The sequence below is a fragment of the Trichosurus vulpecula genome, chromosome 4 (genome assembly GCF_011100635.1).
Source record: "Trichosurus vulpecula isolate mTriVul1 chromosome 4, mTriVul1.pri, whole genome shotgun sequence".
Classification (NCBI taxonomy): domain Eukaryota; kingdom Metazoa; phylum Chordata; class Mammalia; order Diprotodontia; family Phalangeridae; genus Trichosurus; species Trichosurus vulpecula.
This window is the reverse complement of record NC_050576.1, coordinates 346325187-346351178: the sequence shown is the minus strand read 5'-3', so window position 1 is coordinate 346351178 and position 25992 is coordinate 346325187.

Sequence of the window (25992 nt, the reverse complement as noted above, 5' to 3'; positions counted from 1 at the left end):
TTAACTAATGAAGTACATCTTCTGAAAGAATTATGAAGTCTTTCGGCAAGGCTAGAATTTAAGTAGTGCTGACAGTATATGCCTACAGCAGTCAGTGTGAGGAGTATCTGAAGAAAATTATGAAATAATGATCTCTGCCTTTAGTAAACACAAAGGTCAGGGCAGCTAGGTGGCGCAGTGAGCACTGGCCCTGGAGTCAGGAGGACCTGAGTTCAAATGAGGCCTCAGACACTTGACACACTTAATAGCTATGTGACCTTGGGCACGTCACTTAATCCCAATTGCCCTGCCTCCAAAAACCAAAAAAAAAAAAAGATTTACTAAAAATATTAAATAAATAATAATAAAAATGAAATAAAATAAAACATAAAAGTTCCCTACCAAAAAACAATATTCACTTTCAGTGTCAACAAGAGAAAATAAATTCCCCAAGTCAAAGTACATACAATTCTTACCAACAGAGGGTATAAAATAATAATAAAAAATTGTAGTCAATAACATATTAGAGAGGATTAAACCAGCTGGTTTTCAATTTAAATTAGAAAAAAATAAACTGACAATAACCATTTCCTCATGTAACTCATTCAATATGTTTCATTTAAGCTAAACACCGGGATTTCTTAGCTACATCTCAATCAGATCTAGAGTCCTTTAAGGAAAACAAATAAACCTCTCAACTAGATTATAAAGATTAAAATGCGAAGTCTGGAAACCTCTCTAGGCCTTAGTTTTCTTATCCATAGAACGACTAGGTTGGGTTAATTGATATATAAGTTGTATTTTAGCGCTAAATCTTTTGATTGATGACTCTACTGGAGATTAGAGGTGGTTTCACTCCTTGAACTTATGCCCCCAGCACCCAGGGCAGTACCAAGTACCTATTGATTGCTTAATTAAACGTTTTCAGATTGATTAATTAATTGAATCTAGAAGTTTTCCATGAGCTTCATTGTGTAAGAAGTCATCAAATAGCTGCTCTGGGAATGGACTCAGGTTGAGATTCAAAATTACTCTCAATAATATTCTGGGGTCCTTCTGCTGAACTGCAAAGGTTTATCATATGACCTTGCAATATAAAGAAGAAGACCAATTTATGCAAAATAGAAAGTACTATAGTATCAGGAAAATTCATTGAGAGTAAACACTTCCAATATCCCAGGACCCAAGCAAACCACCTTAACCTCTACTGGTTTGTTAAGACATCACTAGAAAAGTCTATTACTACCATGCCCCTAAGATGACCGTGAATGATGGTTTGTGTTTGGATAAGCTAAGTTAGGTTCAGATTCGGATTCGCACTGGCAATAAGGCACACTCCCCACAGAACACAGTTTTTGTTGAAAGACGGGAAATACTCTAACAAACACAGTTAGAACAACAAAGGCAAAGACACAGGTGACATAGATTCATCACCTCCAGGGGAAACTCCAGCACTTGATCTTCTCAAAGCTGAGGGGATCCCAGTTTACACAGCTCAAATCAAGGCTCCAGAAAGGAAGGTGGTCCCAGGCGAAGCATCCTCCCCATGGGTGAGATCCCATGAGCTTGTTCCACGTGGTGACTTTTATGGAACACTGAACAAAGACAGTTTTTCCTGACAGAGAGGGCAGCCACCCTCCCCCTCGCCCTCATTCCTTAGAACTGGCTAGGCAATCTCAGGAGTATTTTTCCAAGAGGGAGAGGAGTTATTTCCTATCCTTTGTCTTAAGAGTTTCCTGTTCTTTGTTCAATTCAACCAGTCAGGGAGGAATGTCTGAGAGGTGCATTCTCATTCTCAGAGAGGGGCTTCTCAGTCTCCTAGCCGGAAAGGAATGTCTGATTCTTTATTCCAAGCCAGAGAGTTTAAAGATCTTGCAGGAGCTGGGGGATGGAGTTTGGAGGGGGAGGAAGAAAAGCCGCGTTTAGACTATAATATGGAAGTGCTTCTATAACGATTTATCATCCATTTTGTCATAAAGTCTGGATTACAATTGCGGTTTTTCACAAACCACTGAAATATCAGAAATCTGTCATCAATGCATCATCAAAGACTGGATAATGTCTGCAGAAGATGTGGAAGAGTTTGATTCTATCTAGAGCCAAGGCAGACCCAGCAGGGGGACTCATAGCTGGAAAGTGAGTGTTATCTCAGTTATCAAGAATCTGCATCCCTATGAAAAAAGGCAAACCCTTAATATCTTAAATCACATGGGAATCACTCTACAAAGAGAGAAATCCTAAAGGATCAGAAATTATTTTCTTTTCATTATCTTTCATTCTGGCTTTTCAGAATTTCTGCATCTCAGAAGAAGCACAAACTGCTTGTCTCCACTCAACTTTTTGGGACAGAGTCTTCAGGACTTTCTCCCCCCAAAAGTTTCTTTCTTTCCCAAGCATTGTAGGATCATGGCCCACTTCTAGGAAGTTTATTAGGTCTAAAATAAAGTGGTACATTGGATAGAGTAATGAGCCTGGAGTCAGAAAGTCCTAAGTTCAAATTTGGCCTCCAACATTTAAAGCTGTGTGAAGTTAGGCAAGTCAATTAACTCCTGTTTAACCTCACTTTTCTCATTTATAAATTAGACATAATAATAATGCCTACCTCCCAGGATTTTTGTGAGGATTAAATGAGATAACATTTATAAAACACTTAGCACAAGCTGAGCAAACAGTAAGCACTATATAAATATTATATATTAATGTTTATAATTATGAGTTGAAACAACAATAACAATGAATAAGAGTAATTTTACCATCAAAGTTTCCAAAAGTTAAATTGTTGGTCAAGATTTAGAGCAGGGGTCAGCAAACTGCAGCCTGATTTTGTAAGGCCAGTGAGCTAAAGAATATTCCTATACTATTCTTTGCTTTGCAGGCCATACAAAAACAGGCAGTAGGGCAAATTTGGTCCATGGACCCTACTTTGTTTACCTTTGAATTAGAGGAAAACTAAACTGTTATTTAGTTCTGCACTATCCTCCTTATCAAATTCTTCTGGCAAGTTAATTCTCCTTAGTTTTGAAAGTTTTAGAAAAACACCTTTTAAAGGTTTAATTAAAAGAAAAACCTGTTATCTGGAACACTGAATAATTTCTTTACTGAAGACAGTTAAGGTTTCATTAGTAAACATAATGAGAAAGAACAAAGTTTAAGTGCTGCGTCACACACATGTGTATACATATGACACATATGTATCAATGTATGATCCTATGCCTGTATGTGGGTGTGTGGCCATGGAAAAGTTACTTGAATTTATTAACTTCAAACGAATTTTCTTAAGACTGGTTATAAAAAGATTGTGATCTGTTACTTTTTATATAGCTTATCTCACTCCTCTCCTAATTAATTGACTTTTCCCACATGTAGTTTAGCTTGACTAATCTGTTTTCAATTTTCAAGACAGACACTTTAAAAAAAAAACTAGTTGCCAAATAAAAAGACACATCTTTGAGCTAATCCATTTCATGACCTTAAGATACATTCAAAATAACTTATTTCAAAATTGTATTTTGATCAGTATGTTAAATATTTCAAGTTTATTAATGAAACTATGTTAAAGGAGTGAAATGATTCATATTTAGAGCTATTGCCCCTCTCCAATCTCCTCCCAAAAAACAACTGCTGTTAATTTTGTCTTTCATGTGCTAAATTCTTGAGCATGGAATGAGAGGTGAGGGTTGTGATTTCATTGGTATGGATGTTGCAATAAAGGAGACTTTCAGAACAACATGCAAATTTCTTGTGTAATAGTGCCTCTTCTTATTGGATAACTCTATACTCATCCATTTGCTGTTGAATTTCAGTGGATTTTAACCACATAAACATAGCAGCATGCCACTTACCACTGAAGCATGGATTAACTCTGTATTGTTCTCTAGTTCTGAATCACTGAATTGTGTATTTATTAAATATTGGATATGTGCAATTCATGGTACTAAGTTCTGAGCATACAAAGAGAAAAACAAAACAGTCTTTTCTATCAAGAAACTCATATTCTAATGAGTTAGACAACACATGTTTATGGTTTCAGGGCAAGTTGGAAGAAAATTTATTCTTAACATGCAGCTACAAAGCATAGCAATGTCTCTTCTTTTATGTCTTTTGCAATAAAAAAACCATATCAATATCTGTTGTTGAACCGTTCAAAAGCGCCAAGGGCTTTAGTGACAAGAACTTCCTTTTCTGGAGCTTTAGTAGCTGAGACTATAGCAGTTGCAGGAGCAGTGGTTATAATGAATCTCTACAGGGGTTCTCTCAGGATGATGGCTCTGGCTTCTTAGACACTGGGTTAGAAACATCGTTACTCACAAAGCTCTGGGTCATAACCCTAGAAGCAAATAAATAACCACCTGATAATCAGAATGAGCACTCTGTGGTCTGGACACCTTTGGCTTCTCCCAGATCCAAGCTAAACCAAACCTTTTAGCCTTAGAAGTAAGTTCAAATCTAGGACTTCACAGAACATAGATCAGGTGTCTATAATCAAATTTCCCCTTCCCATTATTGCATTAAAGCAAGAATATCTTCCAGTCAATTACAGCTATTCAGCTTGACAAGTCACATTGTTGCAATTTTTCCAACTTCTGCTCTGCTTTGTTACATGCACCTCCAAAAGCCATGATTTCCACAGGTTTTTTCAGGTCTCTCTGGCAGTCAGAGGAGAAGAAGTACAAGTTACCCAGCACCTTTGTCTCATTCCGCCTTCACTGTACTTTCATTTATTCCATAAATACACACACACAGCAACTGTGTGCTGCTTCATTTCTGCCATTGAATCCTTTGTGTTTTACACCATTCCATATCACATCAGCTTTTGTCTTGACAGTCAAAGATTCATGGGCATGACCATTTTGAGCTTTCTCCAAAGCATTTTGTGCTGAAGCTAACTGAAGACACAGAGATAATCATTGGTAAAAGAGAACATAGCTAAACATCACAAAATATTTTAAAATCACCATTCCATGTTCATAAGATACATTCTTAATTTTAAAAAGATAATATCAAAATTTATCTGTGATATTATTCTATGTTGGCATTCTCTCCAACTAATCAATCACAACCTGTCATATACTACTTCTGTCCATATTTTTCCAAGATCCTGGAAGTCTTTCCTATATTCTCTTTTATTTTCCTTAGCATTTTTTTTTCAAATTACATGTAAAGATAGTTTTCAACATTCATTTTTGTAAAATTTTAAGTTCCATTTTTTTCTTCTCACCAACACTCCCCAAGACAGCAAGATATCTGACTTAGGTTATACATGTACAGTCATGTTAAACATTTTTCCACATTAGTCATGTTATGAAAGAAGGAACAGAACAAAAGGTAAAAACCATGAGAAAGAAAAACAAAAGCCAAAAAAAGTGAAAATGCTATGCTTTCATTTGCATTCAGATTCCTGAGTTCTTTCTCTGGATTTAGTTAGCATTTTCCATCATGAGTCATTTGGAATTATCTTAGAACATGGTACTGCTGAGAAGAGCTAAATCTATTGTCATTAATTATCACACAAAGATGCTGTTGATGTTCACAATGTTTTCCTGGTTCTGTTACTTTCGTTCTGTATCAGTTCATGTAAGTCTTTTCAGGTTTTTCTGAAATCCATCTGAGACATCTGATCCATCTGATGGAATAATAGTATTCCATTACACTCATATACCATAAATTGTTCAACCATTCCCCAATTGATGGACATCCCCTCAATTTCCAATTCTTTGCCACCACAAAAAAAAGACCTGCTATAATTATTTTTGGATATGTGGGTCCTTTTCCTTTTCTTAGGATCTTTTTTGGATACAGACATAGTAGAGGTATTGATGGATTAAAGAGTAAGTACAGTTTCATTGCTGTTTGGGCTTCCTTCCAAATTGCTCTCCTGAATGGTTGGATCAATTTTATAACTCCATCAACAATGTATTAGCGTTCCAAGTTTCCTACATCTTCTCCAATATTTATCATTTTCCTGTTTTGTCATGTTAGCCAATCTGATAGGTGTCATATGATACCTCAGAGTTGTTTTAATTTGCATTTCTCTAATCAATAGTGATTTAGATCATTTTTTCATATAACTATAGATACCTTTAATTTCTTCCTCTGAAAACTACCTATTCATATTCTTTGACCATTTATCAATTGGGAAATGACTTGTATTCTTATAAATTTGATTCACTTCTCCACATATTTCAGAAATGAGGGCTTTATCTGAGACACCAACTTTAAAAATTGTTTCCCAGCTTTCTGCTTTCCTTTCAACTTTGGTTGTACCAGTTTTACTCATGCAAAACCTTTTTTAATTTAATGTAATCAAAATTATCCACTTTGCTTTCCATAATGTTTTTTATTTCTAGTTTAGTCATAAATTCTTCTTTTTCCATAGGTCTGACAGGTAAACTATCTCCTGCTCTCCTAATTGGCATATAGTATCACCCTTTATATCTATATCTTGTACTCATTTTAACCTTAACATACTGCGCAGCATTAAGATATCTGCCTATACCTAGTTTCTACCATTCTATTTCCTAGTTTTCCCCGTAGTTTTTGTCAAACAGTGAGTTCTGATTCCAGCTAATATCTTTGGGTTTGTCAAGCAGTAAATTATTTTGTTATTGACTATTGCCTTCTGTAACTAATCTATGCCAATGATTCACCATTCTATCTCTTAGCCAGCACCAATAATTTTGATGACTGCTGCTTTATAATAAAATTTTAGGTCTGATATAGCTAAACCACATTCCCTTGACTTTCTTTTCATTAATTCCCTTGATATCCATGACATTTTGTTCTTCCAGATGAATGTTTTTATGATTTCTTCTTGCTCTATGAAATAATCTTTTGGTACTATGATTGATACAGCACTAAAAAGTAAATTAATTTAGATCAAAATGTCATTTTCATAATATTAACTTGACCTACTCACGAGCAACTGATATTTGTCCAATTATTTGGATCTTACTTTATTTGTGTGAAAGTTATTTTGTAATTGTACTCATGTAGTTCCTGGGTTTGTCTTGTCAGGTAGACTCTCAAACATTTTACATTGTCTACAACCCTTTTAAATGCAATTTCCCTTTCTATCCCTTCTTGCTGAGCCTTGTTATATGTATGTATGTATGCATATATATATATATATATGTATATGTATATGTGTATATACATGCACAGAAGCACACATGCATATTATATATATACATATATGTATACATATATGTATATATATAAATGCTGACAGCTTATTTTTTATCCCACAACATTCCTAAAGTTTTTAATTATTTCAAGTAGCTTTTTAGTTGATTCTCTAGGATTTTCTAAGTATAGCATCATATCATCTGCAAAGAGTGATATCTTTGTTTTCTTGTTATTTATTCTAATTCCTTCAACTTTTCTTCTCTTTCTGCTAAAGCTAACATTTCTAGTACAATATTTAATAACAGTGGTGATAATGGACATCCTTGTTCCACCTATGATATTATTGGCAATGCTTCTAGCTTATCCTCATTACATAATTCTTGCTCATGGTTTTAGACAGATTCTACTTACCATTTGAAGGAAAAATCCTTTAATTTCTATGATCTCTATTGTTTTAGTGGGAATGAGTGCTGTATTTTGGCAAAAGCTTTATATGATTTATATTATTTTGTTATTGACATGGTCAATTACACTGATAGTTTTCCTAAATTTGAACCATCCCTGAATTCCTTCTATAAATCCCACCTGGTCATAATATATTATCCTTGTGATAAGTTGTAGTAATATCTTTGCTAATAAAATAATTAAATTTTTCCATCAATATTAGTTAGGGAAATTGTTTTATAATTTTCTGTTTTGGCTCTTCCTGGTTTAGTTATCTGTTCCATACTTTTATCATAAAAAACATTAAGTAGAACTCTTTCACCTATTTTCCCAAATAGTTTATATAGTATTAGAATTAATTGTTCTCTAAATGTTTAGTAGTTTCACTTGTAAATCCATCTGGCCCTGATGTTTTTTTTTCATCTTCAGGGAGTTCATTGATGATTTGCTCAATTTCTTTTTCTGAAATGGGTGCATTTAAGTATTTTATTTCCTCTACTATTAATCTGGGCAACTTATACTTTTGTAAATATTCATCCATTTTACATAGATTGTCAAATTTATTGGCATGTAGTTGGGCAAAACAGCTCCTAATAAGTTGCTTTAATTTTGCCTTCATTTGTGGTGATTTTACCTTTTTCCTTTTTTACACTGGTTATTTGGTTTTCTTCTTTCTTAGTCAAATTAACTAAAGGTTTATCTATTTTTTTTCATAAAACCAACTTTCAGTTTTGTTTATTAATTCAATAGTTTTCTTAGTTTCAATTTTATTAATCTTTGCTTTGATTTTCAGAATTTCTAATTTGGTATTTATAATTTGTTCTTTTGCTATCTTTTTTAGTTGCATGCCTAATTCATTGACCTCCTCTCTCTCTATTTTATTCACATGAACATTTAGAAGCATAAAATTTCCCAAAAAGAACTTCTTTGGCTGCCTCCCATAAGTTTTGGTATATTGTCTCCTTATTTTAACTTTCTTTTATGAAGTTATTGATAGTTTCTATGATTTGTAGTTTGACCCATGAATTCTTTATGATTAGATTATTTAGTTTCCAATTAATTTTTAATCTCTCTTTTTATGGCCCTTTTTATATGTAATTATTATTGCATCATTATTTGACAAGAATGCATTTAAAATTCCTGCCATTCTGCACTTCATTATGAGGTTTTTATGCCTTGATACATGGTTGATTTTTTGTGTAGGTACCATGTACCACTGAGAGAAAGGTATGTTCTTTTCTGTCCCCATTCTGTTTTTTCTAGAGGTTTTCTATACCTAACTTTTCAAAAATTCTATTCAGTTCCTTAACTTCTTTATTGTTTATTTTACAAGATTTTTTTAGTTCTGAGAGGATGAGGTTGAGGTCCCCCACTAGTACAGTTTTGTTGTGTATCTCTTCCTGTAAGTCACTCAACTTCTCTAAGAATTTAGATGTTTTGCCATTTTGGTGCATATATGTATAGTATTGAAATCACTTCCTTTTCTATGGTACCTTTTAGCAAGATGTGGTTTCCTTCCTTATCTCCTCTAATTAGCTCTTTTTTTTTTTGCTTTTGCTTTTTCTGAGATCAGAACTACTACCCTTGCATTTTGTTTACAGCAACTGAAACATAATATATTCTACTCCAGCCTTTTCCCTTTATTCTGCATGTATCTCTCTGCTTCATATGTGTTTCTTGTACATAACATATTGTAGGATTATAGTTTTCATTCTTCATTGTTATCCACTTCTGTTTTATGGGAGAGTTAATCCCAATCACATTCACAGTTATAATTATTAATTGTGTCTTTCTCTCCATCCTTTTCTCACCCCTCTCCTTTATATTTTTCTCTCTCCTTTTCCCTTTTCCCTCCTAATCAGTGTTTTGCTTCTAACTGCCATCTCCCTCAATCTGCCCTCCCTTCTATCAGCTCCTTTCCTTTTTCTTTCCCTTTTCCCCTACTACTTCTTCCTTACCTGCTGCTCTCACTTCTATCCACCCGCCTCCCTTTTCTTTTGCATTTCTCCTCCTATTACCCTATAGGATAACATAGATATCTATAACCAACTGAATGTGTGTATTATTCCCTTTTTGAAACAAATTTGATGAAAGTTAGGTTCAAACAATGCTCACCAGTAAAGTCAATCAGTAAGTGAAAAGATCTTTCCCACCCATTGAATAGGCTTCAGGTGGGGCCAACAAAAGAAGTTCTGATTAGAGACACGTCCACACACTTTCGCTAATTAGGTGTGAGGCCCCAGGCTGGTTACCAAACTAGTTTGCTAGTATGAGAGAGGCAGGAAGCCCTCAGGGCTTCATAAGGGCAGTTGCCAGGGTCAGAGCCAATGATATGTGCCTGAGTTCTATCAATCAGATGATGACTAAGGACTGTATAAAAGGAGAGAACAGAACCAGGAAACAGCAGAAACTGAGGACTAGGAAGCTGATAAACTGAGGACTGACAATGAGGAGGAGCAGAAACTGAGGACTGAGGACTAAGAGGAGAAGAAATTGAGGACTGAGAGCAGAGCTGGATACAGCAGAGCAGGAAGCAGTGGAGCTGAGAAAAGCAGGATTCTGAAGCTGAGGGCCAGCTTCCAGAGTCTGTGGAGCAGAGAATGCTGAACACAAGACGGAGATTTTTGGAACTTAGAGTCAGCAGAGCTGCAGAAGAGAGCGCTAAGCAGGGACTTAGGATTAGTGATTGATCTTCTTATTGGAGGGCCCTAGCATTTGTTTCAACAAACCAGGTAGCAGCTTCTGCGGGGGTGTAAGATCCACCCACAGCCAGCACCCAGAAAGCTGCCAACAGCACAGGTTCTCTTGATATGCTTAACTAAGGAAAGCAAGGTGAAGGGGTTGACAAACTTACTTTAATTCAGCATACAAATATCATTCACTTAGTTCAGGGGAAGAGACCAGCACACTGAACTTCAGAGCAAATTACAAGCAAATTACAAACATCACCAGATAGACCTAACACAATTCATAGTCACCAACATCTAGGTTCAGCCCGGAGCTCAGAACAAGGGCTGGCCCAGAGCCACTCGAGCCACCACTGCTATGGGTAAGAGCTCCAAAGAAGAGACAGCCACCCCCGGTTTTATATCTTTTTCACGGTCAGGGGTGAGTCACACATGTGACTCATCCACATGACCTAGAATCCTCACAAAGAGGTGACTTAAATCCACATGGTCTAAAAGCCTCTGCTCTCCCAGACATGTGAACTAGGCCCTCCCTGGAGTTAGCCCCACCTTGGGCCCCACCTTAGTTTCCAATCCACACCCACATAGGTTTTACACCTAATAGGTGTTTGAGCCTTGGGCTTAGCACTTAATAAGATTCAATGAAATACACTGAATTACTCAAAGCAAACAAAAGCCAAACTCTTCAAGGGCACTTGGTTGAACTAAGGGCTAAGGAGCCCATTTTGTTTACTAACACAGCATTAAGGGGAAGCACAACTATGATTTGGTCTGCTGCTATAATATTTTGTTGCAATCTCTTTGTTACTATAGTGAGGTGGGCTTATCAGTTTTGGAATATTATTGCCACAATATCAGATTGTGGGCTTTGGTCCTTGAGTCTGATCTTTGGAAGTGGAAATAAATGTTACACTTCTTCTGTCTTCTACCTACAGAATTCATTATACCTTGTGATTCTGAAACCTTCAGGCATGCTCATGGTCCTCTCCAAGGTCATGAATTTTGCCTTGCTAATGCCCCTTCCCTTATTTTCCTGTATTGTAAAATATCTGTGCATCACTTCATGTGATATAATTTACTTTATTCTACCTCCCCCTTTCACCTTCTCCCAGCATATTCCTTTATTTTACACCTTAATTATTTTTATTATCACATCAACTTATACTTATACCATCTCTCTGTTTATACCCTTTCTAAATGTCATAATAAAAATACAGTTCTCAAGAGTTACAATTATCATCTTCCGATGTACAGATATAAACAGTTTAAACTTATTGCATAACATTTTTTTTCCTTTCCTGTTTATCTTTTTATGCTTCTCTTGAGTCTTTTATTTGAAAATGAATTTTCTATTCTGCTCAGCTCTACCCCATCTTTACACTGGCTCCACTGTTCTAGGATTTGTTCTGGGGCACTATTTTATGGTTTATTTAGGTGAATAAGAGAATACTGCTTACTTCACCATCTTGGCTCCCAGAAGTCTAATTCAACTTTTAAAGGAGTTGTTTTCTGCAGTGATTTTTTTTCCCAATTTGTCCAATTCTATTTTTTAACAATTTATTTTCTTCAGTCAACTTTTGTTTTTCCTTTTCCAAGCTGTTGATTCATTTTTCTTCATACTTCTCCTTCAAAATTCTCATTTCTTTTCCTAATTTTTCTTCTACCTCTTTTACTTGATTTTTAAGATCCTCTTTGAACACTTCCAAGAGGACTTTTTGGACTTGAGACCAATACTTATTCCCCTAGAAGCCTTCACACATAGTGACTTTGATGTTGTCCCCTTCTGAGTTTGTGTTTTGATCTCCCCTGTGGCCATAGTAACTTTCTATGTTCAGGGATCTCTTCTGTTTCTCACTCATTTTTCAGACAATTTTGTCACTTTTAAGGTTGACTTTTGTTCCCGAGGGACAGGGTACACTATCCCAAGCTTCTTATACTGGAGGAGAGTGTCCTGGTCACTGTCTTTCAGGCTGGGTTTTCATGTGTTTGCAGTTTGCCCACTGCACTGTGGGTAGCCTGGCCTAGTCATGTCTGTTGTGCGCATATTCTGGGGCTCATGATCTGCCTTCTGTGATGAAACTGGAGGCCTAACTGCTGCCCCCTGCACTGTGGGTGTCCCGGTCACTGTCTTTCCATCCTAGCCTGCTATATTAGGAAGGCAGAATTTATGATTTCAAAGAGAATCTCATATGTGCCTAAAAGGTCCGGAACCGCAAGATATAAGGAATTCTCTAGGCAGAAGGCAGGAGAACTAAAGCATGTATTTACACTCCACAATAACAAGCCCACAAACCTACGTCCCCATTTTGATATTTTCATCAAAAGCTTCCAGGCCCAATAAGTCCGCCTCACAAGGGTAACCAGGAGGCCACAGAGAAGCGAGATGGTACAAGGCAAAATCATATACATGCTTCCCCTCTACGGTAAGAAGATTACCCACTAGCCTCTAGTCAGCTCTGCTACCAGCAGCTCAGCTTCGGCTGTAGGCATCTCTGGCTCCAACCGGAAAAGGAAAGGAGGATATTCAAGCTGTCCTCTCCCCTCTTATAGAGTTTTTGACATCATCAAGCGCCTCCTGAAAGACCAGGGCCGATTGGTTCTTGACTTGGCCCCTCCCCCTAGCGTAGACCACGTTAACACACCTCCTCTCAGCCAGCGCCACGACTCATCACACAGGAAGCTCTGGTCCTGCCCCGGAAGAGCAAGCCCCAGCGTCCAGGGAAGCTCAACGAGGCAAGCTGAGTCATTCAAAGAAAACAAAGTCCATTCTGGCTACACCTGCTGAGCCAGGTCTGATAGTCCTCAGTTGTTGATCTGTGCTGTGGCTAAGAGCCTCCTGTTGGTTTCCTTGGATGTGATCTGTGCTGGGCTACACTCTCCTTTTACTCAAGTGAGGCAGACTTTTCCTGAAGTCCTTCTATGTTATCTCAAACTAGAATACTGTTTCAGTCCATCTTTTTATGGGTTATGTCACTGCAGAATCTGTTTAGAGATTTTATTTAATATTCTTTCTGAGGAAAACTGGGGAAAACTCAGACAACTTCCTGGTTTTTCCTCACCATCTTGGCTCTGCCCCTTTCCCAATAGTCTCTTGACCTTTTGATTATATCAGAGGAAAATTTATATAGATATATAAATAAGTTGATGGATGGAGAAATAAGACATTAATTAATCATTTACTATATGCTATGCTTCATGCTAAATGATTGTGGATATACCTACAAGCCAACAAGTTTATCTCTACCTTCAAGATGTTTACATTCAATTAGACGACGAAACACATAAGTAAGTCAAAAAGTGAAACTGAGGGTAGGGAAGTAGGGTATGCATTGGAGGAAATTTTTTTGGTGAGGAAGTAGAGAATTCTGGAATATGAGTTTAGCTGAGAATTATGTCTCATTCCCATAGCATGACCAGTTTATCTTCTTGTTTTTTTTTTTTATAATTCCCATAATGACATCCTTTACCTTGCTTCCTCTTTAAATTATCTGTTTCATAATGTGTTGCTGTCTTGTCACAGCCACGATATTCTTTTACCTTGTGCTTTTGATGAACCCCAATCTTAAATCTTTAAAATATGTGTATAGAAAATTATAGGAATACTGCATTGCTGGGTTTTGGAATTTAAAAAAATCATTTTCAGAAAAAAAAAACAAACTTGTAATCATTATATAAATTCTGTAAATTCTCAAAAGCAATTCAGCTTTCTTTCTTCCTCCTATCAATTCCAGGCCTAAATTATTGTTAATCTGTAGTTTTGGTGTGTCTCTGACATACACATACATGCACATAAACAGCATGATTGAAAAGTTCTATAATTTGTCCATCCAGTTATATATTATTGCCTATGTAATATTCACATATATTTTCCTATTTTGATAGGCCATACTGCTTTGAATGAATATGTAATTCACTTGGGAATTCCTCCTTGAACTGAGCTTTCTGCTTTATCTCGATCAATCAGTCCATGAACCAACATTTATTCAGTGCATACTACATGCCATGTGCTGTCCTACATGCTGGGGATAAGAATAGAAAAGACAAAATAATCCCTACTATCAAGAATTGGACACTTTTATGAAGAAAACAAGTATATACAGTCACTGATAGGTAATAAATAGAGGAAAAATATAAACTAATAATGAATACTTATGGTGAACATATATTTCCATAAATTATGTTGGTTTAATATTAATGATCAGACAGTCATCTATCAAGGTTATCTCCTATCTATGGATATGTGTTTCTTTATCTCTTCTCCAGAATAATCACTGATTTTTGATTCCTGAAAATTATTCATTTTTTTCTGGAAATACCAAATTATAGCAATATGACAATCAGAAAATATTGAAGAAATAAGCATAAGCAAAGAGGAAACAAAACTATCACTGTTTGATGATAATAAGATGATTTACCTAGAGATATTTGGAGATTCAACTAAAAAATAATAGAAAAAATAACTTCACCAAAATTTCAATATGTAAAATAAACCCACACCAATTTTTATTATGTATGTTAACAATAGCATTTAGTGGGAAGAAATAGAAAGAGAAATTCAATTTAAAATAACCTCACAGTACTTTACACTGGAAATCTACTTGCTAAGACACACACAAGAATTCCATGAGCATAATTACAAAACATTTTTCATACTAATAGAGTTTTGAGTAATTTGACAAATACTTGGAGAAATAATAATTGCTCAGGTGTAGGTCAAGTTAATATAATACAAATTAGAATAATATCTAAGTTAATTTACTTATTCAGAACCATACCAACAAAAATATGAAAGAATTATTTATAAAGCTAAAAATAAGTCATCTCATGGCAGAAAAAAGGGTAAGAATATAAAAGAAATCTTTTTTATGTTAATGAATAGATAGGGAGTCTAGCTATATCAGATCTCCAACTATGTTACAAAGCTGTAATCATCCAAACTTCTTGGTACTGAATTAAAAAGTGTTTGATCAATTTAACAGATTAAGCACATATATGCAGAAGGATATGAGCACAGTAACCTAAGGTTTGATAAACCCAAAGATCCTAGCTATTAGGAAAAATGCTCAGTATTCAGCAACAATTGTCTGGAAAACTGGAAGATAGTCTGATAGAAACTAGGTATAGACTATCATGTCACAATGTATACCAAGACAAAATCAAAATGGGTACATGATTTAGAAATGACATGTGACATCATAAGCAAATTAGTGGAACATGGATTAAATGACCTGTCAGATCTATGAATAGAGAAAGAGTTAGTGATCAAACAAGATATAGAGATGTTCATTGGACGTAAAAATATGAGCATATTTTCTGTCTCTGTTTTTAAACACAGCTAATGAGAAAAAAAATGTTCTTGACTATGTGCATTGGAAAAGGGTTTTGTTTTTCTTGCCTTCTCAAGGGGTGGGGAAGAGGAAGTATGAAAGGAGAGAATTTACAATTTTGATATACAAAAAGTTTGAGAGAATTGGGTACTTAATAATTTTATTAATTAAGGCTAGTAAATAATTAATAAAAGGAAGGCCATTTAACTGTCTCTCATAAACCAAAAGATCCCTCCTGAAGGGCCTCTTGACACTTGCATACTCTTGGAAAAGACTGGGTATTCTTGACAGGTGGCAATAAATTTTAACTGATTAACAATTAATGACAGAATAAATATTCTATTGAGAGCTAAACTTATTCTATTGAGGGGCTGGGGGACATGACTCTGATCACTGAGTCTTGGACCAAGTGTTTTATCTCTGCCTAGATTGTCCTTCCTAGAGCAATCTAGACAAAATTGGTCCACCTCCATTCAGATGTGACTGGAATACAATGGGCCAGAATCACTTCACACAGAATGTCTGTACATTTTGATCTAAGATTTCCCAGTTGGGTAAGTTTTGCCCAAAATTTCATCTCATCATCAGCCCTGTCCTTCAGAGAACTAAGCTGTGAAGTAATTTCGAAAGGAGGAAATAAAAGGAAAAAAATATCCTGAATCTCCCCAATGTTAACAACTGGTTACTAATATGAGAGCAGTTATCATTTCTCTCAGAACTGAAAATAAAAGAAAATAGAATTTGGGGGGCAGAGCCAAGATGGCGGCTGGAAAGCAGTGAGCTCCCCACCAAGTCCCTCAAAAAACCTATAAAAATGGCTCTGAACCAATTCTAGAACTGCAGGACCCACAAAACAGCAGAGGGAAACAGGGCTCCAGCCCAGGACAGCCTGGATGGTCTCTGGGTGAGGTCCATCCCACACGGAGCTGGGAGCTGGAAGCAGAGCCCAGCTTGAGCATCGCAGACCAACCAGACCAGGAGTCTGACAGAATGTGCCAAACCACCCTGAATCAGTGAGCTGCAGCAAGTACCAGACTTCTCAACCCACAAACACAAAAGACAGCGGAGAAGGTTAGTGGGAAAAGCTGCGGGAGTGGAAGGAGTTCACATTTCGGCCACCACCCCAGGGCATCGGAGGTGGGGCAGCTACAGCTGCTGTTGCTTCTGGCCCCAGGCCCACCTGCTGGGAGGAATTAAGGGGCGGATCAGAGCAGGAGTGCGCACCCTGCTGAAGATCTAAGCCCAGTTCGTGTTGGGGGTTCTTGGGGAAGGAGGAGTGCTGGTGTGGCAGAGCTGGACCATCCCCCCAAGCTTGGAATATGGTTCTCTTTACTCTACAAGCAGTCATACCCCACTGAAAAACTCAAGGTTCAAGTTAGATGCTTGGGAATTTGGCCAGGCAGAGAAAACACACCCAGATTCAGTCTCAGACTTTGGATTCTTTCTTTGGTGACAAAGAAGACCAAAACATACAGCCTAAAGAAGTCAACAAAGTGCAAGAGCCTACACCAAAAGCCTCCAAGGAAAATATGAACTGGTCCCAGGCCATGGAAGAGCTCAAAAAGGATTTGGAAAAGCAAGTTAGAGAAGTAGAGGAAAAATTGGGAAGACAAATGAGAAGGATGCGAGAAAACCATGAAAAACAAGTCAATGACTTGCTAAAGGAGACTCAAAAAAATAATGAAAAATACACTGAAGAAAACAACACCTTAAAAAATAGACTAACTCAAATGGCAAAAGAGTTCCAAAAAGACAATGAGGAAAAGAATGCCTCGAAAGGCAGAATTAGCCAAATGGAAAAGGAGGTCCAATGGACCACTGAAGAAAATACTACCTTAAAAATTAGATTGGAGCAAGTGGAAGCTAGTGACTTTATGAGAAATCAGGATATTATAAAACAGAACCAAAGGAATGAAAAAATGGAAGACAATGTCAAATATCTCATTGGAAACACCACTGACCTGGAAAATAGATCCAGGAGAGATCATTTAAAAATTATTGGACTACCTGAAAGCCATGATCAAAAAAAGAGCCTAGATATCATCGTTCAAGACATTATCAAGGAGAACTGCCCTGATATTCTAGAGCCACAGGGCAAAACAGAAATTGAAAGAATCCACCGATCGCCTCCTTAAATAGACCCCCAAAAGAAATCTCCTAGGAATATTGTTGCCAAATTCCAGAGCTCCCAGATCAAGGAGAAAATACTGCAAGCAGCCAGGAAGACACAATTTGATTATTGTGGAAACATAATCAGAATAATCCCAGATCTGGCAGCTTCTACATTAAGAAATCGAAGGGCTTGGAATACGATATTCCGGAGGTCAATGGAGCTAGGATTAAAACCTAGAATCACCTACCCAGCAAAACTGAGTATCATGTTCCAAGGCCAAATATGGACTTTCAATAAAAGAAAAGACTTTCAAGCTTTCTCAGTGAAAAGACCAGAGCTGAATAGAAAATGTGACTTTTGAACACAAGAATCAAGAGAAGCATGAAAACATAAACAAGAAAGAGAAATCATAAGGGACTTACCAAAATTGAATTGTTTTGTTTACATTCCTAAATAGATGATATGTATGATTCATGACACCTCAATATCATAGTAGCTGAAAGGAATATGCATATATACATGTTTATGTATATGTATATATAAATGAATGTGCATGTATATATACATGTATGTGTGTGTGTATATATATATATATATATATATATATATATATATATATAAAGAGAGAGAGAGAGTGGACACAGGGTGAGTTGAAGATGAAGGGAAGATATCTAAGAGAAATAAAATCAAATTAAGGGATGAGGGGGGAATATATTGAGAAAGGGAGATAGGGAGAGATAGAATGGGGTGGATTATCTTGCATAAAGGTGGCAAGAGGAAGCAGTTCTGTGGGAGGAGGGGAGAGGGCAGGTGAGGGGGGAATGAGTGAATCTTGCTCTCATAAAATTTGGCCTGAGGAGGGAATACCATACATACTCAATTGGGTATCTTACCCCACAGGAAAGGAGAGGAATAAAGATAAAAAAGGGGGGTTGATTAAGGGGAGGGCAGATGGGGGTGGAGGTAATCAAAAACAAACACTTTGGAAAGGGGACAGGGTCAAGGGAGAAAATTCAGTAAAGGGGGATGGGTTGGGAAGGAGCAAAATATAGTTAGTCTTTCACAACATGAGTACTGTGGAAGGGTTATACATAATGATACACATGTGGCCTATGTTGAATTGCTTGACTTCATAGGGAGGGTGGGTGGGAAGGGAAGAGGGGAGAGAATTTGGAACTCGAAGTTTTAAAAACAGATGTTCAAAAACAAAAAAAAAAGTTTTTGCATGCAACTAGAAAATAAGATACATAGGCAACGGGGCATAGAAATTTATCTTGCCCTATAAGAAAGGAAGGGAAAAGGGGATGGGAGGAGAGCGGGGTGACAGAAGGGAGGGCTGACTGGGGAACAGGGCAACCAGAATATACATCACCTTGGTGTGGGGGGGAGGGTAGAAATGGGGAGAAAATTTGTAATTCCAAGTCTTGTGAAAATCAATGCTGAAAACTAAATATGTTAAATAAATAAATTTTAAAAGAAAAAAAGAAAATAGAATTTTAAAAAATAAATAAGAAAAAAACACAGTTATAATTACTTTTTTATTATTTAGAGGTCAGGTACCATTATCCAGTATGGAAAGGGAAGGCATAGAAGGTTTTTGAATAGAACATAATCATAGCAATGTGAATTTCTTGAGAGAAGGAATGTTTTTTTTTTGGCTTTTCTTTGTATCTCAAGTATTTCTTATAATACTTGACACATATTAGATACTTAATACATGTTTATTGACTCACAGAAAAAATAGACTTGCCCTAAAGAAAGAAATATAGTGAGATTTACTTTGACACAGTAAACAAGAAAAATATCTTGGCTCAGAAGAATAAAAAGTACTCTGAATTTGAAGTCAAGAAAAAATAGGATCTACATTTGCCTTAAATTGTGACATCATAATTGGTCTGTTTGGAAGACTCAAGTTCAGATTCAGACTCAATTGCTTTCTGTGTAACCCAGGGCAAGTCAATTAACCTCTCTTTGCCTCAGTTTCTTCATCCATAAAATGGTTATAATAATAGCACCTACCTCCCAGAGTAGTTTTGTGGATCAGACAGGATAATACCAATGGTAAAATGCTTTCAGAGTGCTAGGCACTTAGTAAACACTATAGAAATGTTAAATAGTAAAAGTAGTAGCAGTAAAAGTAACACTAAGAGAAGGAGGAGGAGGAACAGGAGGAGGAGGAGGAGCAAGAGCAAGAGCAGGAGAACTTGCCTGCTATGTGTGTGTCAAAAAACAGGCTATGTGCTAAAAATGACAAGATATAGATGAAATAGCCTGTGTTTCTGAACATCTTAAATTGTTTTTTTTATTTTTTCTAAATATCATTTGTATGTATATATGCATATGTATGTGTGTTATATATTATATATACATACATATAATTTTTTTTGAAAAATTAACAACAGATTGTTTTCTTCTCTCTGGGCCACTGGCCTCAATTCTATTTTAATTATGCTTTCTTTTTGCATAGCACTCAGATGTGATGATGAAAAACAAATATTTTGGAAAATGTGATGAAAATACACTTGACTTAGTACAAGTTGTATTTTATTTGCTGTAGCCAAATAGCTTTCTTTCTGAAAGGTACCAAACATATTGCAATTAAAAAATAGTAAAATATCATAGAAATATGGTTGCAGGATTGTTACTTTAAAAACAAATAAGAAATATTGAATGAAATTCATATTAAATCACCCTCAGGTGTGATTCTTCAGTTAATCATAATTATGTATAAGACACTTATAGAAATTCATTTATTAAGAGAGCACAGGTTGATGTTACATTAAAGAGTAATTTATATTTAAGTGTGGTTTATAATTGTTATATTTCGAATTGAGTATTTGGTTGGTGTGGGAATATTATCTTGAATTGTAAAGTATACTTACCATTGGAGAAAAGGTAGTGACCTGGGCTCCTTAACTCAACTCGTTATTGTGGAAAAAAGCATTGAACTTATGGCCTGTGTTCAAATATGGGGGATATGCCATTTATCTCTGGGCCTTTGAACAAATGACCACACTTCTTGCACTGGAGTACTCCTAAATTAACTTCTAGCTCTATAACATAATCCTAAAAGCCTCAAAATGAATTCCATATGTTTTAAGCTAAACTATAAAATGTAATATATTATATCAGGGTAATGAAAGAGAAAAAAAAAACTTCTCCATTTCTTGAAAAAGAAAAGCATTTCTAAAATATCTACATTGTGTTTTTTGGTTGAATTCTACCATCTTAGTTCACAAAAATGTCACTTTTATAGAATGCTTTATTATTACATGGTGTGTTACACATATCATTTCATTTGATTCTCAAAACAACACTGTGTGACAGGTAGTAAAGGTATCTGTCAAATACAAAGAAGGGTAAGTAGCAAACTACACTTCATTCAATATTGTGTATAGAGCAATAGTGAATGTCAAAGGAAGTATATACAGCTTTGGAAAATAGACATAGACCTTAAGGATCTCATAGTCTATCCTTCTCATTTTACTGATGAAGAAGTGGGGTCCAGAGAGATTAAATTATTCTCCCAGAATCATACAAGTAGTAAATAACAGAACTGTGATGCAAATCCAACTCTTGTGCCCTTGGACCACTTTTACTTCTACCAACGATTTTGCCATTCATATCAATGGAAACTTACTATTTAATTAAAATAAAACCAACCCCAAATAAGTGCTTTAAAAATGTTTGTCATTTGAATGAAAAATAGTTTCCACTCACTTCAATAAGCTGGGTTTTTTTTTTTTTTGGTTAAGGCCAGAAAATAGTCATGGCATTACTCATCTCTAAAAGTTCAATCACAAATAAAAATATATTTTAGCATCTCACTGACAAGTTCACATTGTTTTGCAAACATCTTTTTATTTAACTTTGTTTGTATATGTAGGATGTGTGTGTGGGAGGGTAGGTGGAAAAAGAGAGAACAGAACATGTCATTATGGAAACAATCTCTGATTTTGCTGTATAGACTCCAGTTGTGGGAATTCACTTTGCAGGCATAGATTGAAAACTGTTTGAACTTTAGAAAATAATCCCTAAGGAGTAGCCTGAAGCACAGTAAAGTTTAAGCAAGATATGTTGGATTACAGGACTGATTAATCTCTGGGGTAGGATTTGTTTTCCCTGCCCTCAATCTACTACACCATGCTGCCTCCACCCATTACTGTGAAGACTAAGTAGAGAGTGTGAAAATCTTTGTTAAAAATGCAACCTTTTTTTTAGCCTATATTATGGCTAAATATGTGATTTCTTTCACCTTTTTTTCTCCTATTTCTGAAAGTGTTAATAAATAATGAAATGACAAAAAGCCAAGTATGAGAAAGAAGTTTTACATAATCAACTGGTGAATTATCGATTTGCTGTATCCCCTAAATCTAGGACTGTGCTAGTCAATGTTTAACAATCAGCTATCTAATAAAAAAAGTGCAGGTATGATATATTTTTTTTTTTACCTTTTTTTTTTTTAATGCAATTTATTTATTTAACATATTTGGTTTTCAGCATTGATTTTCACAACAGTTTGAATTACAAATTTTCTCCCCATCTCTGCCCTCCCCCCCCACTCCAAGATGGCCTACATTCTGGTTGCCCTGTTCCCCAGTCAGCCCTCCCCTCTATCACCCCCCTCCCCTCCCATCCCCTCTTCCCTTCCCTTCCCGCAGGGCAAGACAAATCTCCACGCCCCATTGCCTGTGCATCTTATTTTCTAGTTGCATACAAAAACTTTTTTTGTTTTTGAACATCTGATTTTAAAACCTTGAGTTCCAAATTCCCTTCCCTCTTCCCTTCCCACCCACCCTCCCCAAGAAGTCGAGCAATTCAACCTAGGCCACACATGTATCATTATGTATAACCCTTCCACAACACTCATGCTGTGAAAGGCTAACTACATCTTGCTCCTTCCCAACCCATCCCGCCTCATTGAATTTTCTCCCTTGACCCTGTCCCCTTTCCAAAGTGTTTGTTTTGATTACCTCCACCCCCATCTGCCCTCCACTCCATCATCCCCCCGCCTTTTATTTTTTTTTTTTATCTTCCTCCCTCTTCTTTCCTGTGGGGTAAGATACCCAACTGAGTATGTATGGTATTCCCCCTCAGGCCAAATCTGATGAGAGCAAGGTTCACTCATTCCCCCCTCACCTGCCCTCTCCCCTCCTCCCATAGAACTGCTTCCTCTTGCCACCTTTATGCGAGATAATCCACCCCATTCTATCTCTCCCTATCTCCCTCTCTCAGTATGTTACTCTCTCATCCCTTAATTTCATTTCATTTCTTTTAGCTATCTTCCCTTCATCCTCAGCTCACCCTGTGTCTGCTCTCTCTCTTTTACATATATATATATATACACATACATACACATACATACATATACACATAGATACATACATACACATTCACTTATATATACATAAACATATATATATATATGCATATATATATATATATATATGCATATTCCCTTCAAATACCCTAATACTGAGGTCTCATGAATCATACTCATCATCTTTCCATGTAGGAATGTAAACAAAACAGTTCAACTTTAGTAAGTCCCTTGCAATTTCCGTTTCTTGATTACCTTTTCATGCTTCTCTTGATTCTTGTGTTTGAAAGTCAAATTTTCTATTCAGTTCTGGTCTTTTCACTGAGAAAGCTTGAAAGTCCTCTATTTTATTGAAAATCCATATTTTGCCTTGGAACATGATACTCAGTTTTGCTGGGTAGGTGATTCTAGGTTTTAATCCTAGCTCCATTGACCTCCGGAATATCGCATTCCAAGCCCTTCGATCTCTTAATGTAGAAGCTGCCAGATCTTGGGTTATTCTGATTGGGTTTCCACAATACTCAAATTGTTTCTTTCTGGCTGCTTGCAGTATTTTCTCCTTGATCTGGGAGCTCTGGAATTTGGCAACAATATTCCTAGGAGATTTCTTTTTGGGATCTATTTGAGGAGGCGATCGATGGATTCTTTCAATTTCTATTTTGCCCTGTGGCTCTAGAATATCAGGGCAGTTCTCCTTGATAATTTCCTGAAAGATGGTATCTAGGCTCTTTTTTTGATCATGGCTTTCAGGTAGTCCAATAATTTTTAAATTATCTCTCCTGGATCTATTTTCCAGGTCAGTGGTTTTTCCAAGGAGATATTTCACATTGTCTTCCATTTTTTCATTCCTCTGGTTCTGTTTTATAATATCCTGATTTCTCATAAAGTCACTAGCTTCCACTTGCTCCAATCTAATTTTTAAAGTAGTATTTTCTTCAGTGGTCTTTTGGACCTCCTTTTCCATTTGGCTAATTCTGCCTTTCAAGGCATTCTTCTCCTCATTGGCTTTTTGGAGCTCTTTTGCCATTTGAGTTAGTCTGTTTTTTAAGGTGTTGTTTTCTTCAGTGTATTTTTCAGTATTTTTTTGGGTCTCCTTTAGCAAGTCATTGACTTGTTTTTCATGGTTTTCTCGCATCCTTCTTATTTCTCTTCCCAATTTTTCCTCTACTTCTCTAACTTGCTTTTCCAACTCCTTTTTGAGTTCTTCTATGGCCTGGGGCCAGTTCATGTTTTTCTTGGAGGCTTTGGTTGTAGGCTCTATGACTTTGTTGTCTTCTTTAGGCTGTATCTTTTGGTCTTCTTTGTCACCAAAGAAAGAATCCAAAGTCTGAGACTGATTCTGGGAGCATTTTTGCTGCCTGGCCATATTCCCAACCAACTGACTTGACCCTTGAGTTTTTCAGTGGGGTATGACTGCTTGTAGATTACAGAGTTCTATGTTCTACGTTTGGGGGGGGAGGTGCCAGCTCTGTCAGAGCCGCACTCCTCCTTCCCCAAGGACCCCCAGTCCAGACTGGGCTCAGATCTTCAGCAGGCTGTGCACCCCTGCTGTGATCCGCCACTTAATTCCTCCCACTAGGTGGGCCTGGAGCCGGAAGTAACAACAGCTGTAGCTGCCCCACCCCCGCTGCCCCCCGGGCTGGAAGCCGAACCACGAACTCCTTCCGCTCCCGCAGCTTTTCCCACTAACCTTCTCCGCAGTCTTTGGTGTTTGTGGGTCGAGGGGTCTGGTAACTCCCGCAGCTCACATATTCAGGGCGCTAGGGCCCCCTCCGCCCGGCTTCTGGTCTGGATCGTCCACGCAGCTCAGGCTGGGCTCTGCTCCACTCCGTTCCCAGCTCCCAGCTCCCAGCTCCCAGCTCCGTGTGGAATAGAGCTCACCCAGAGACCATCCGAGCTGTCCTGGGCTGGAGCCCTGCTTCCCTCTGCTGTTCTGTGGGTTCTGCCATTCTAGAATTGGTTCAGAGCCATTTTTATAGGTTTTTGGAGGTACTTGGGTACGGAGCTCACTCTACTCCATGCTTACCAGCCGCCATCTTGGCTCCGCCCCCCATGATATATTTTTAAAGTTTATCCTGTATTACCAATATTTTCTCCATCATTTTCTTTAGTTTGGACCATCAGCAACACAATAATAAATCAAGTCTTGATTTGTAGCATTTGTGTATTTCCTTAGGTGATAATTCTCAATTCACTTGTCAGAAATAAAGGAGATTTCACCAGCCAGTTCTAGCTAGTTCCAGCACATCCCTGTCTAAAATTCCAAATAAACCATCAAAATGCCACTAAAATAACAAAAATGAAATGTTAAACATATCCTAGAGCTAGGTTTCCATGAAACACTCATTGCCTGCTAAAATTGGACTATTGGAGAGAGCCTCTAACATACTTAACAGATGATGGATTTGAATCAATAGCAGTTCTTTTAAATATACTTGAATTAAAAACTACCAAGTGGACATTTCCCTTAAAGCTATTCAGTGGCTCCAGGGGAATAAAAGCCATAATCAAATGGAATTGTTGTTTAGTTCTTACTGTGGCTACATTGTCAATCAGTATCAAATTTAATAATGTTCCATGAAGTGTTAACACCAGATTTACTTTTTTTTTTCTTTCACTATAGACACAAAGGGAAGGAAATTCCAGCATTTTATGCCCTGTTTGATAACTTTTGTAAGAGATAAAGTTGAAAAATGGTATATATTCTGAAGGATTTGATGACACTAATAATAGCATCCTCTGATTTTCATCTTTCATTAATTTTTCAACTGTTGTTGAAACCATTTCTAACTATTGTTTTTCAGCATCAAAAATATTAACAATGGGAGATTAATTATTAATTTCTTTGATTTTTTTCAATCGGATGCTATTTTTTTTTTTGTCTGTCTGTGTATGTGTTGACAGAAACCTTAAGACCAAGGTGCTGTCTTCCATTTGAAATAAATAGTAAAGCTATGCTCACATGGCTGTGTAGATGAATATTTTTTATTATGATGT